Source organism: Phodopus roborovskii, unplaced genomic scaffold, assembly GCF_943737965.1.
Source record: "Phodopus roborovskii unplaced genomic scaffold, PHOROB, whole genome shotgun sequence".
In the NCBI taxonomy this organism is placed as follows: domain Eukaryota; kingdom Metazoa; phylum Chordata; class Mammalia; order Rodentia; family Cricetidae; genus Phodopus; species Phodopus roborovskii.
Window position 1 is genome coordinate 22,533,930 of NW_026125397.1, and position 14,894 is coordinate 22,548,823.

At 46.2% G+C, this 14,894-nt stretch overlaps 1 protein-coding gene across 3 annotated transcripts in view; it reads left to right on the forward strand.

Annotated features, from left to right (window-relative positions):
- Fyn (FYN proto-oncogene, Src family tyrosine kinase) overlaps positions 1–14,894 on the forward strand; it is a 177,915-nt gene that overhangs the window by 11,949 nt on the left and 151,072 nt on the right. For all 3 annotated transcript variants that reach the window (XM_051175548.1, XM_051175547.1, XM_051175549.1), the window contains exon 2: positions 12,659–12,698. The gene's annotated coding sequence lies outside the window, so the exon portion shown is untranslated. The remainder of the gene's footprint in view (positions 1–12,658; positions 12,699–14,894) is intronic.

The window sequence follows — 14,894 nt, forward strand, 5'->3', positions numbered from 1 at the left end:
ACCACTGAGAAATAAAATAGCATATTTAAAATATGTGGTTGAGTGTGTACCTTAAGCTGGACCAGTTAGGCTGTGTTTTTACTTTGAGGTAGGGCAGAGAATTCTGCTCTTAAGGAACACTCCTTGGAGGAAGTCAGGGCTTAGGATACCTGTGTCAGGCTTACTTTGAGAGGCGAAGTGAGATGCTCTACCCTTAAGGCTAGAGCTGTATACTTGGAACCATGGAGTATATCGAGGGGATTGCTTCTCCAGGCTTGGCTGCTGAGGGTTCTCCCCAGTGCTGTGGAAGGAGGGATTGCAGGTCAGGGAAACACATTTAGGAGTTCTAGTCTTTCTCAGACTTGCCCTGATGTTGGGTGCTAGAGGAGAAATTTTACTTTGTGTCCCTCTCATTCAGTGTTGTAAAAGATATGGGGGAAATGCTAGAAATGATGTCCCTGAACACAAGGGAGATGCCCTTCGTTTTTATTCAGTCCCCAAGTACTAAATAAAGCATCCGTTATGCAGGGATTCATTTCCAAGTATAATTCATAAGTACTTTCCAGAGCTCAACGAGAGGGAGAAAAACTCTTTAATTACATCTCATGTCTCACTGACATTCATACAAGGATGACGCTGCATTTAGGAAGATGTTTGAAAACCCGTGTGCCCTGAAATACCTGGTAACCTTTGAAAGGGACTTTCTAGGCCTATTTTAAAAGCATGCGCTGGTTGGAGGTGTGAAGGGAACTGCCTGATGGGACAGTACTTATGTACTAATCTCAAACCATAAATGAATACATCTCGTGTTTTTCCTCTCTGTCAGTGAGAGCCAGGAAAGCCAGAGATGGGGTATTGTGATTTAATTGGAAAGAATCACTAAATGCAATTTCAGAATGGAGACATAAACACACACACACACACACACACACACACACACACACACACACACGCACGCACACACACACACACGCAGGCACGCACTCATGCACGCACGCGCTGTATGTTTTAGTTGGCAAGTTAAAAAATTACATTTGTGAAATAGTTCTATTTAAGTCTGAATAACATATTTCTAAAACTTATAAACATATGTAATACTCACTAGAGAAACTGTCTCTTACCCTGAGTATTTGTGCATTAGCTGGAATTTAGAGTGGTATTTCTGCTACTCACTCGTCGGTTTTTAGTACTCACATCACTGGTATTTTTCTTTTTTAATGAAGAATGAGTTGTTTTTAATTTTCTCATAAAGTTACTGCAATCTCTTCAGAATTACATTTATGACGAGTACTTGAAATGGACCCTGGCGAGTGGCGCTTAGGTACACACCCCCGCATTTCTACTTGACGGAGTGGCAGATCCCCTGGTAGTATGTGCAGAGCGAATTCTACTGAACGGCGGCTCTTCCCAGACATTTTCCCCCATAACAAAATGTGTAAATATTTTTGCCTAATAGTTTCATAGCCCTTTCCTCCTCATTTTAGAACAAATACCTTCAGTTCACAATTTAGCAAACTAAGTTATTCTGTGGCCCCCCTGATGCCTTGTCTTGGATGATAGAGGGCCGTCCTAGTGCCGAGCGTAAACTGTATCCAGTTAAAACCAGGAGCTCCGTCAGAAGCTTGTCACGTGGCAGGGTAGTCCCACATATCCGAGACAGCCTGAATCAGAACTGAGTCTTGGAGCTCTTCACGCTCCTTGGCTGGTGTGCTCAGTTTCCTGCGTGCTTTCACTGGGATGAGCTCCATCATCTTCTGATAACTCCAGTCGGTTCTCAGCCTCAGGAGCTGAAGCCATTCGATGCTCCGTTCATTGCTTTCTTCAGAGATTTCCAACTGGTTTGGAACGAAACACACTCAGCTTGAGAGGACTTGTCAGTCACTGTGTTACAGTGAGTGCGTCAGGTTGTTGGTATGGTGCCTCCTGTGTGCCATACAGCTGATGGGAGGAGGCCAAAGAGCCAAGTGTGCGTCCCCGGGAAGGAAGGGTCTCTGCCAGTCAACAAGAGAAACTGTCAGGCATCTTTTCTCAAAGGGTGTGTGTATATAATGTGATCTGCCAGTTTCTACACTCTCGTTTCCCTTTGTGTTTAGTAGGATTTAGCCACTTGCTTGAGTGCAGTCATGAGGTATGCCATAACCGGAATTTAAGTAACCTTCTCTTCCATAGTGATCTGAAAATCAAGAGCATGGTTTTCAGCGTCACATTTAAGTAACCTTCTCTTCCATAATGATCTGAAAATCAAGAGCATGGTTTTCAGTGTTACAAAATTTACACTCTGTCATTGCTGCAAAAAATCTACTTGTCTCCTGGGTAGGACTTGTTACCAATACAGCAGCATTAACAAGCACAGACGGTTCAGCGGTGACATATGCAACTTCCAGAAGGTTTATTTTGGTCCCATGAAATAGATGGACACTCCCAGTATTTAGATTGACCATCTTTTTGTTTGTTTTTGGTTTTGTTTTTGTTTTTTCGAGACAGGGTTTCTCTGTATTGCTTTGGAGCCTGTCCTGGAACTAGCTCGGTAGACCAGGCTGGCCTCGAACTCACAGAGATCCTGCTGTCTCTGCCTCCCGAGTGCTGGGATTAAAGGCGTGCACCACCAACACTAGGTTGATTATCTTTAAAATGCATGATACTACTAGCATAAACCTGGAATCCCTTAACTGTTGATGAAGACGTTTCTTCTCGTAAAGGTAATGCATTAAAAAGCTTTCCCTTCATGTCACACGTGTATACACACAAAAATGTAGCTTTGAAATAAGCAAAACCAATTTAGGACAGGTCATTTGCTTTAACAAACAGTGTTTCCTGCAGTGTTAGGTAGTGTATCTCCTCAGGCACATGGGTGAGGCTCTTGGCATCTGAAGTAGTGTGTGACGCTTCCTTAGCAGATTTGTGATGTGTGACTTCAGTCGGGGCTATTACAATGCATTATCCGTAGTGGATAGTAAATATCAAGATGCGTTTTGTGCTAATTCACACCTATTATCAACTTTTGTGAAAAACAAGATTTGGGGATGGTGTGTAGCCCAGTAGTAGAGTTTGCCTAGCATGAAAAAGAAAATCAGAAATGCAGTACTTAATTTTAAAAGTTAAACTTGCATTTTCTTTTTCTTTTGCTTCACTGTGACCAGAGAAGCTATTGGAAGATTTAAAAAAGCATAACCATTCAGTAAACGGCAAAAGTGCGGGAATGAGGGAGGCCAGTTTCCTGCAGATACTTATTGTACACCGTTTATGGTCTGTGTTCCTCTGAACACATCTCAGGCTCAGGGTCGTGACACAGTGACATCCTCTGTCAGGAGCAGCAGATGGAATGCTTGTGACTGCTAGTCGAGACTGGATTGAGTTAGCCGACCTGAATTTCTCGTGTCCAAGGGACTTCTGTGAGCCCAGGTTAACAGCCTGATGTTGTCATCGAAAGGAAGCTTTCCTTGTGACATGATTGGAAAGACCAGGAGCGAGATGGGTTGTGACTATTGAAGTAAGATTCCCTTCACTGTGCCAGTTGTCTCACTGGTGGGCAGCTGTGTATCAGAAGTGTCTGGGCCCAAGCAGATGACAAAGCTCAGGCCCGGGGGCTTCAGCGACACTCATTGTAACAGGTGGGTTTTGCATTGAAACAGCTTAGGTAGGTGTTTACCCTGAGTGACAGGTGAACCACACTTCACAGGCAGCCTAGTCAGATCTCACGCCCCGCCCGCTCTGTGGCTTGCTCTGTCACTAACTGCATTTTCCGTGGCCTTATTCTGCCCCTTTCTACTCTCCGCCACCCAGTCTTTCTTCTACAAGAGGAGAGTAAACTCTTTTGAGACAGGGTTTCTCTGTGTAGCTTTGGAGGCTGTCCTGGAACTCACTTTGTAGACCAGGCTGGCCTCAAACTCACAGGGATCCTCCTGCCTCTGCCTCCCGAGCGCTGGGATTCTAGGCGTGCGCCACCACCGCCTTGCTCAGAGTAAGTTTTTAAAGCCTGTCGCGGTCTTCCATGACAGAATGTAGACTGGCTCCCTGTGCCCTTCGACATATACCTGATTCTTTGTCAGTGTAACTAACAGCTCTTGCTGAGTATATTTATGTTTATACATAGCTGTGTTGCCCACAGTTTGTTTAAAAATATAGTCTTGGGCTTTTAACTAGAGCATTCTTACACAAAGTCTGAGATTTCCAGCTTCTTTTTTTTTGGGGGGGGGACCCCAGAAGATACAGCAAAACTAAACTGAAAAATGGAAAAAAATTTTTTTGAGATGGGATCTCACTATGATTCCCAGGTTGGCCCAGAACTCAAGAGCCTCCTGCCTCTGAAGTGCTGGGGTTACAAGTGGGTCCTATCGTGCTTGGTTCCTGAACATTATTTTAATATAGTAAGCTTGAAAATTGAAGGCAATTTTCTTACTCTCTGTACCTGTGGTGGTAAGGAAATTCAGGTCCCCATCTCCAGATTTCACATGTTATTTATATCTATGAAGACTGTGAAGAGAGCAGGATGTAGCTGGACCATCCCAAGGCGATGCATCCCTCTGCTCCTGCCATCTCCCAGCTCTTCTCCACCTCTTGGAAGAAAGTGTGAACTAAAGGGAGCCGAGTGTTGGCAGTAGCAGTAGGTGAGGATGCTCCTCTGGGAGGTGGGGGGTGTGGCATGTGAAAGCTGCTGGGGACATAGGACACTGAGGTGGAGGATACTTTGAAGTTGCAATTTTGAGACTATGCTTTTGAACAACTGTTTTCTGTTGCTTCCCTTTTTAAGCATGCCACTGTTCAGTTTTATCAGGAATGCCTTTCCAAGGACAGTAAATGGTTCTACACACTATGACATCGTTTCCATGGTAACTAATGTATTTTAGACTGTGATAGAAGTAGGCTAAAAGGGACAGATACAGAGCTGGCACAGTGTAAAATGTAGGGCAGTGTGTGTTGTAGTAAAGCTCTGTCGTGTGTGTGTGTGTGTGTGTGTGTGTGTGTGTGTGTGTGTGTGTGTGTGTGTGTTTCCTGACCTGTTCAGGAAAGCCTGTGTGACTAGCTCTTGACATACTAATACACTAATAAGTTTTTGCTGTATCCAGCATATCCTGGTATTTTGCTGACACCGTCCCTTTGGTCGGTTCTTGGGTTTTTGTGTGTGAGTGTTCTGATGTGACCACCTTTAGCATACATGTCCCATGCTCACTCCACTCCTGTTCTCTGGCTTCTAGCACTGTCTACACTGCCTGCCTCCCAGGCAGGCTTGTGCTCTTCACACTGATCCCGGACCACCAGTTTTCCACATGCGTCCTCTGAGGATTTAGAAGCCAATGCATACATGTCTGCTTTCAAATGATTCCACTAAGCACCAGGTCCTGTGTATGCTGATCCCTAAAATCTGGGATTGTGTCACTCCGGTCCCAGTTTGTGAGTGTATTTGGGTTATGTTGGTATATGATTGTACAAGACTCCTTAATGCTCTTAACAAATCTCCATGGATGAGCAGGTGTCACTCAAATTCCTGTCCAGCAGAAAGAGAAACTGAGGCACAGTCCTTGGGATGTAGACTTAGCATTTTTAACACAGAGAATCATAAACAGGGCTGATTTACATAAAAACTGTCTAATGACAGCAGTCTACCCTGGCAGGACAGGGTATGACTGACCCCTTTGGGAAGGGGCTGAATTCTTTAGCTCATCCCAGCCTCATCTCCCCTGTCTGGCCCTGTGGTTTTAGTGTGACCCTTGTTGCCACCCCCACCACCCCCCAATCACAGAGCACATAAATAGCAGAGCTAGGGAGAGGACTTTGTTTCCCAGCCAGCAGCTTTCTCTCTGGCTACGAACCACTTTTCTATTTTAGAGTGTACTTGATAGGTCAGTGATGAGAGCATCATTCGGTAGTGTAGACTACCTTTTTGCTCCTTCCTAATTGAAACTCCCCCACACCTAATGGTATTTGAGTCCGTTGGTCTTACTTGGTTCACTTCTGCTGGCTCCCTTGGTCAGAGACCGTGTGCGCTCCCATTGTGGCACGCAGCGTGAAGGTTTTAGCAGTGAATGTGATATTTGCATGTGCACAGGGAAACTGCTGGAAAGAAGAAAAACTGCAGCATAACACGGGGTCTCCCCCCCCCCCGTGTGTGTGTGTGTGTGTGTGTGTGTGTGTGTCCTCAGGTGTCAGCACAGAAGTGCTGTCCACCCCCTTTTCATTGGCTTAGTACTCCCAAAAGAGACTGGGTTGCCTGGACAGTGAGCCACAGGTGTTATCTCTCTCTGCCTAGCCAGCTACGGGATTGCACGTATGGCCACCATATCTAGCTGTTTCTTCAGTGTGCGTTCTGGGCGTTAAACTCAGGTCCTTGTGCATGAAAGGAAAATACTTTATCAACTAAACCCATCTCCCCAGGCCTCGGCTTTTGTATTTCCCAGAATTCTCGGTGGGTCTATATTGGCTTTTTATGAGGCGTAGTGATACTGTATAAACGAAGAACACGTGAGCACACACAGCGCTGCCAGCGCCCTCGTCCCAGGGCATGCATAAGAGACTCGGGGCTCTCCCTGGCCACCTGTGACTAGGCTCTTTCTCCTTGCGGTCACTGTGCCATATCACTGTGCCCGAGGAGTCACCATTTAGATGCACACTTAATCCCGGTGCCTGGACTGGGACGGGGAAGTCGGGAGAGGAGGCGGCAGCTGGCGTCAGGTTTAACCTGGTGTATCTAGCACAGCCTAGGAGAAGGAGCTAGGCTGGGGCCAGAATGAATGGTTAGAGGAAAGTCATTTTTCCTAGGAAAATGGGGTGCTGAGGAAAATCCTGCAATAAAGGGCCTTGTCTGAGCTGGGACTTGTCTCTGGGGCCCGATCCAGCTGTTGGGCACACAGGCAATCAGGGCCATGAATGTGGATGATTCCAGACACTGCGTGCCTGTCTGCAGCTGCACGGGCCTTGGGGAGCCACTGTGAAAGTGGCCTGTTCCTGGTCCCCCGCAGGGAGCCAGGACCACCCTGCAATGGAGAGCATTGAGGAGCCTGTGTGCATTCTGTCTGTCCCTTGGCTTCTGCGGGATTACAGCAGAGCCTGTGTGCATTCTGTCTGTCCCTTGGCTTCTGCGGGATTACAGCAGAGCCTGTGTGCATTCTGTCTGTCCCTTGGCTTCTGCGGGATTACAGCAGAGCCTGTGTGCATTCTGTCTGTCCCTTGGCTTCTGCGGGATTACAGCAGAGCCTGTGTGCATTCTGTCTGTCCCTTGGCTTCTCGGGATTACAGCAGAGCCTGTGTGCATTCTGTCTGTCCCTTGGCTTCTGCGGGATTACAGCAGAGCCTGTGTGCATTCTGTCTGTCCCTTGGCTTCTGCGGGATTACAGCAGAGCCTGTGTGCATTCTGTCTGTGCCCCGGCTTCTGCGGGATTACAGCGGAGTCTGGCTCTGCCCAGTCTTGTTTTGTGCTTTGGATTCTAAATTCAGAATAACGGAAGGAACACGTGTCCCCGTTGACAGGCTTGATGTGGAAGTTGCTATCAAATGGCTGTTTTATCCTCTGTTGCCACTGACATCACACCACGTACAGCTCTGAGGTCCCACTTTAGTTGTGACCGAATAGAGCTGTGATCACTGGAGCAGAAAGAAGCCATTCAGATGTGACTGTGTGTCCAGTAGTGTGTAGGTGGCTTTGGCAGGTCAGTGAATATTTTAATCCTTTTGCAAGTAGTGGAAAGGTTGAAAGGAACGAAGACACGGTGACAGGGGAGGAGCATCCCTCCTCTTTCTCTCTGTCTCCCATTTCAAGACTAACCAAACGATGCTTCAAGTCTTGAATTTCTCCTGGCTCTTAAATCTCCTTCATCACATAGAAGATATGATTATGGTAATAGTTGAGTGAATTTCAGTGATTCCGTCGTGTGTGTGTGTGTGTGTGTGTGTGTGTGTGTGTGCGCGTGTGTGTGTGTGTATGATGGTGTGTGTGTGCATGATGTGTGTGTGTATGATGGTGTGTGTGTGTGTGTGTGTGTGTGTGTATGATGGTGTGTGTGTGTGTGATGGTGTGTGTGTATGATGGTGTGTGTGTGTGTATGATGGTGTGTGTGTGTGTGTGTGTGCATGTGTGTGTGTGTGTGTGTGTGTGTGAGCGCTTGCAGGCACTCACCCATGGATGAGCATGAAGTCAGAGGATGTTGGGTGTCTTCCTCTATCACTTTCCACATCTTTTGAGACAGGAGCTCTCGCTTAGTGTTTCTGTTATCCTGGGATCATCCTTCGCCTGCCCTTCAGGGCTGGGATTACAGGCAGCTGGTTGTGCCTGGCCTCATGGGCGCTTAGGATTTGAATATGGGTCATGGTATCCTTATCTACTGGACCATCTTTTTATACTCCTTGATCACCTTTTTATTATTTTATTTTTATTGCTCATATGTTCTGGAGCGTAGTGTTGAGTTTAATCATCTTTTTTTTTAATAATGAAAAGAATCACCAACAATGATTTCATGAAAAAGAAGCAAAATTTTGTAGTAATATGTGTGTCGTATATTTTGAAATAAACCGTCAGAATGAAAATTACAGAGGTAAATTGTTTTCCAGTTAATTGTAGGTTTAGTTTGCAGGGAAGCATGTTTTCTATATACTTTGCCCCTCTCCATCCAACATACAGGACATGGACACACACACACACACACACCATTCTTCATGAAGGAGTGAGGTCAGTTTCTTAGTCACTCATCTGTCACTGCCCCGTTCACCACTGTTCTCGCTCATCCATCAGAGATGGCACACCTGCACCTGTGTGCTTCAGACACAGTCTAGCAGGAAAAGAATGATAAAGTATAGTAAGCAGATCTCCATGAGTTCAAGACCAGCCTGGTTTACAGAGTCAGTTCCAGGGCAGCCAGAGCCCTACCTCAGGCCAAAAAAAAAAAAAAGAGAGCCCAGTGGAGGGGACAGTTAGTAGTTAGTTCTGCATGGAAGTGTGAGGGGAATGGTTAGTAGTTAGTTAGTTCTACATGGAAGTGTGGGGGATGGTTAGTAGTTAGTTCTGCATGGAAGTGTGGGGGATGGTTAGTAGTTAGTTCTGCATGGAAGTGTGGGGGATGGTTAGTAGTTAGTTCTGCATGGAAGTGTGGGGGATGGTTAGTAGTTAGTTAGTTCTACATGGAAGTGTGGGGGATGGTTAGTAGTTAGTTAGTTCTACATGGAAGTGTGGGGGATGGTTAGTAGTTAGTTAGTTCTACATGGAGTGTGGGGGATGGTTAGTAGTTAGTTAGTTCTACATGGAAGTGTGGGGGATGGTTAGTAGTTAGTTAGTTCTACATGGAAGTGTGGGGGATGGTTAGTAGTTAGTTAGTTCTACATGGAAGTGTGGGGGATGGTTAGTAGTTAGTTAGTTCTACATGGAAGTGTGGGGGATGGTTAGTAGTTAGTTAGTTCTACATGGAAGCATGGGCACCGGAAACTCAAGGATGATTGCAAATTTAGCCCGCAAGCTGGGTGAGATGGGAAAGACGGTGCTTGGCCAGGGCTAAGTGAAGCCTGCGTGCTGCCTCGGGGTCACGGGAGAAGGAGAGTGCAAGCCTGTGGAGCAGAGCTGTGCTCCCATCTGGGCTCTCAGCCTCCTCTCGCAGCCTGCCCTCTCCCCCTCAGTCCCCCGTCTGTCCCCCACCCTGCCGTCTGTCCCCCACCCTGCCGTCAGCCTCTCTACCCTGGAGAAGTCCCAAGCCATTGCCGTGGTGACTCTTCCACTCTGCACTGCTGACTCTGTAGGTGTCTGTTGCAAGGTGCAGGTGTGATGTCCCTGGGCACTTGGAAACGCCGGGTCAGCAAAAGCTGGAAGACAGCTGTGTCAAGCAACTTCAAACACCATAGCTCTTGGTATCCATTTAGTTGCTATTCATTTATGTTATAAAGACAAGGTCTCATGTAGCCCATGGTGGCCTCCGGTTCACCAAGAAGCCAAGGGTGAGCTTGAACTCTCTCTGCTCCCATCACCCCTCCGAAGTGCTGGAGGTAAAAGCTGGTGCCACCACCAGATCGTGGTTTTGTTGTTACACTTACGCAGCATTCCACCTAGGCTGGAAGTTATGTGATCTAAATGGCTGGCTGTACTGCATGCAGCATTAATAGTTCTGGCCTTTGGCCTCCAGTCCTGCAGTAGTAGACCACATATTTGGATATTTATTTATGATCAGCCTTTTCCGTAAGAGAGTCAGGGTCACGTTAGTTAGGGCTGTGATCTCAAACATCAGGACTACTACAGCACAGCAAAGAATAAAAGCATGGAGACTAGCCTACTGTCCCGAAGCCCACCAGAGGATGCAGAGGAACTATTCATAATGTGTGAACAAGTACAGTTTCATCTGCCGTTGCAGATCTCTATCAACATGCACACAGGGAGTTGGGGATATTTTTCTTGCATTAAGCCTGGAAACCTAAAACTTGCATTTCCTATAGTCAGAGTTGAATACAGATACATCAGGATGCTTCTCGGTTTAAAAAAAAAAAAATGATCTTAGAAAAGCAGGTAAATTTTAATTAAAATATCTCTGTTTTACTTAAACGTTACAGCTGCTTTCTATAATCTAAGTTTCAAAACTACAGCATGGATGGGGTTGCCTGGTGCTGCTCTTCATCCTGGGTGGGGCTGCCTGGTCAGTTTCTCTTCTGTGTTTGCTTTACCCATCCATGTTCTCTTTGAAACAAGGTAGCTGTTGACACCCAAAACCATGCCAAGCTGTCTTGCTGGGGAGGCTTCGAAGTCAACACTGTAGTATCCCCCTTTGGGTTTATTGCGGGAGGTTCATAGACTCTTTGTTAGTTAACTCCATCTGTTTAATATGCCTGGAAAAGAAACTGGATGGTGATGTATGTATGCATGTATGGATGGATGGGCGAGACTGTGGTAGTGAGCCAGCAGCTCCAGCTCCAATTGGGCTTTCAGTTTCCTGTGGGTACCAGTTGCTGTGCAGGGAAGGCACATTGCTTCACAATCTGTTACGGATTGGGCATTTGGTGGTGTGCAGTTTTGTGGTATGAGAGAGACAGAGAGAGATATTAAATTCCCTCCCTATGCTGGAAAAGGGTAAGAACTCTTGAAATGTTCTATATCAGAGTAAGGAATCACTCCCTTGAAAACAGAAAACTCTTAGTTGTAACCTTTAAGTCAGAGCAACGGGCCTGACCTCCGTGGAAGTGCTCTGGAGGGAGCCAGAGTTTCACGGAAATGTTACCTTTAGTCTGATGTCCTTGTGGCCCTGAATTACCCTTCTTTGGCTATCAGGAGCCAAGTTAAAGTTCCTGGGCAGAGAATGGCAGTGTGGCACAGCTTGGTGGTGTCAATCCCTCGTGGGTTAGCCATTGGAGAGGCCATAGACTGTGGCACCTTCGTGGTTTGGGCAGGACACCGTGTCTCGGGTTGTAGAGATGGATCTTGATGATGGCTCTCCTGCTTATGTGCACCGAGTTCCTGATTTCAGTGCCCACCTGCAGAGCGTATGAGTTTTTAATTTTTTTTCTCTGTGGTCCCTTCCCCTCCCCCACCCCACTTTGAGTCTTCTTTGAGTAATGAAACAGTGATGCTTCTGTTAATTGTGAACCTTTTCAGGCGGCACAAAAATTCTGTTTTGTGTACATGGGAGTGCATGCTTTTGGTGGGAATATTAATTTACTATGGGGTGTTTTAAACCATGGGCCAGGAAGAAAGATGGTAAGAATCACATAGCAAAGCCTAAGAGCCACAAGTAACATAGAAAAAAGAAGCTTCTGTTCCTTTCCACCTCAGGTTCATCAACTCAGACTTCACAAGTTTGATCTTTCAACCATCTTTATTGTTCTTTTAAGACAGTTTACTAAAACAGAACTTTTATTCATACAGTTAAAGGCAGGTAACAAGCTATGCCCCATAGTACCGGCAGGCCATAGGCAGTTACACACAAGCTGGAGGGCTCCTGTGTTACCCCTCAAACTTCAAAGGGGAATGTGAAGTGGGCATGGGCATCATCAGGCTTGTCAGGGTGCTGGCGCCAGGTCCGGAGGGCATCTGGGGCTAGCATGCTGTGGTCTGGTTGGTAGAAGCTGAGTTAAGAGACCTACAGAAGGAAACAGGCCATTGCAAAGAGCTGCCTTGGAGCAGGGTTTGTGCTCATACCTGCAGTCTCAGTGTGGGCTGAGCAGGAGGATCTCGAGTTGAGTGCCAGCTTAGACAACAGAGTGAGACTTTGTCTTGAGAAGGAAAAGAAAAGACTGCCTGCTTTGACAAAGACAGGGGAATTGAGGCAAATTGAGCTGAGACCTGAAGAGAGATTTGTTTCGGTTTTTCTCTTCATTTGAATGAGAGTCTCATTATAGCCAGACTTGCCATTGGCCTGACCACTGGATTCAGCCTCCTGATGCATCATACTGAGCTGAAATACTCATCCCCCTAAGCATGGATGACTTAAAGAAACCCCAAGAAAGATGTGTGTGTACTCTTTTGTATGGTGGTACACGCACCATTTCTGTTCTTTGACCTTCCTGTCCCTAGACATTGAGATCTTGCAATGTTTTCCTTTGGTGGCAGATGTTGCAGTTACAGGCAGGTATCTGTAGAAACTGTAGCAACTGTAGAATAAGGAGAATTTGTGGGCAGTTTGCCCTCCACAAATGGGAACTGTGTGGTGGGGCTTTGTAGTGGTGTCATACAGAAAGTGCTTGCTCTGTGTTAATATGTCTCTTTCTTTTTTCCCTACAGTGTTTGGAAAGAACAGGATGCTGATCTAGACGTGGAAAAAGTAAGTTGACAAATTCTGTTCGAAGGCAAGTGCCTTGGGAATTAGAAAGCATTTCTCAGTGGAAACTATAATTGTAATTGAATCCATAGGGGTTGTTTTATATGTATTTATGTATTTATTTTGGGACATGGTCTCAGCCCATGGTGGCCTCAAACTCACTATGTACCTGAGGGTGACCTTGAACCTTGAACTCAAGATTCTCCCACCTTTACCTCCAAGTGCTGGGACTACACACGTGCTCCACTAAGCTCCTTAGGTTTTTGAGATAGAAATTGACTTGGAGATAAAGTTGGCGTACAAAATATAAAGAAAACTCATTAGTTCACTTTAAGTTGGACAATGATAAAAACAGATTTTTTTTTTTTTTTTAGCTCCAAATAGACCTGCTCTCCTTAAGCACAGTGGGACAGCTGTGGCCCAGCTTTTCCAGGGTGGACAGTGCTCTGATTTTAGTCTAGTAAGGGCCCTCCCTGTTAGGTTGTTTCTTGTCGCCTTTTCCTCTACGTGCAAAAAGCTAAAGCTTCCGATGGCCTGGCTGTACCTTTGAGTTATGGCCACTGGTCATTCTTTCCTTCAGTTAACTTTTGTATGTGTGCCAGCTGGGTGTTAGACACTATGGCGAACTTAGTTGAGGCAAAAAAGGAATGCAACAGGGACTTAATTACATCACCCTGTGATGGCGCTGCATTGGAACAATTCCGAAAGCCCAGAAAGGGCGAGCTATCCAGAAAGCAGTTGGGGGGCTGTGTGAGCAACCACTCCTGTCTTTCTACGAGTGTGGCTGGGTCCTTTCTGAACTCCCTCCTCGCTTGAATGGGTAGAAGTCATATTCACTACCCTTGGGGAGCCCATCTCTGCCCAGCCGCATTGCCTGGAGTGTAATTTCCACCAGATCTCCATTCATTCCTCATTTCCTTGGCCCCTTGGGCTGCTACTTCATCATCAGAAGTGATCTAGAATCAGCTCACATTTTGAATATCAGTGTAGGGGAAGTTCTTCTCTCCATCCTAGAGCCCCTTTGAATTTGGGTGCCATGTTTGTGATTTACGTTAAAGAAATCATCTGCAACATTGATCTAGAGTAGTGGTTCTCAACCTGTCCGTCTCCACCCCTTTGGGTTGCATATCTATCTACATTACGATTCATAACAGTAGCAAAGTTACAGTTATGAAGTAGCAATGGAGTAACTTTATGATGGGGTCACCACACCATGAATAGGGTCACAGCACAGGAAGTTTGAGAACAACTGATCTAGAGCAATCCTTGAAACACTGGTCCAGAGCAATCCTATCTTATGAAGGGCTCTGGCCACTGCAGAATTTACTTGTGTAATCTACTTCATTCGTGAACTTTTCAGCTCATACACACACAAGGGTCTTGGGGGAAATACAGCGCTCTAGTTGAGACAGGACAGGGGAAGCCTTTGAACATCTCTGTACACTTGGGTTTGAGGCCAGGAGGTGAAAAGACTCTTCCTTGTGGAAGGTCAGTACACAGTGACCTTCATCAGTCAGGCCAGGCCCCCAGCAGCCTGGGACTTCGGGCTTGCCCAGGAGACCTGTGGTATCGCCCAGGCTCTGAGCTTTCTTTCCCTGCTCTCTCAGCTGAGGCAGAGTGGGTCAGGAGGGACTTGGACCTTGTGGGTAGTAACTGCAGGAGAGTTACCCTAAGTCCCTTATCCCAGGCAGACAATAGGGCTTAGTAAGTGAGGTCAAGCGAAGGGTGAAGAATTTGACCCTTATTTCAGTTCTTTTCACTTTCTGTAAGACCTTAGGCTAATTATTCTTCTTATAGCGTTATTTTTTCACACCACTAAAGTGGTCCCAGCTGGCCATAGTGTTGTACATCTTTAATCCAGCACTTAGGAGGCAGAGGCAGAAGCAGGTGGGTCTCTGTGAGTTATAGGCCAAACAGTATTACAAGGTGGGATTACTGAACACACTTTCTCTCCCTCTCCCTTCCTCTCCACCCGCCCTCAAAACAAAAAGAGTTGTTGCTTTTTCAGAACTAAAATTATCCACGTATTGAATCCAGAAACACAAACCAATGTATTTTTAACCTCTTAATATAGGTATTGTACCAAAATGGGAAAAGGGCTGTTAGTCACAGGCCACAGAATTCTCAGTAAGGGCTACCAGGTGGAAGGAGCTCCTAGAAGGGAGGCTTTGCCGGCTGCCCGTGCAGGTACATGACCAG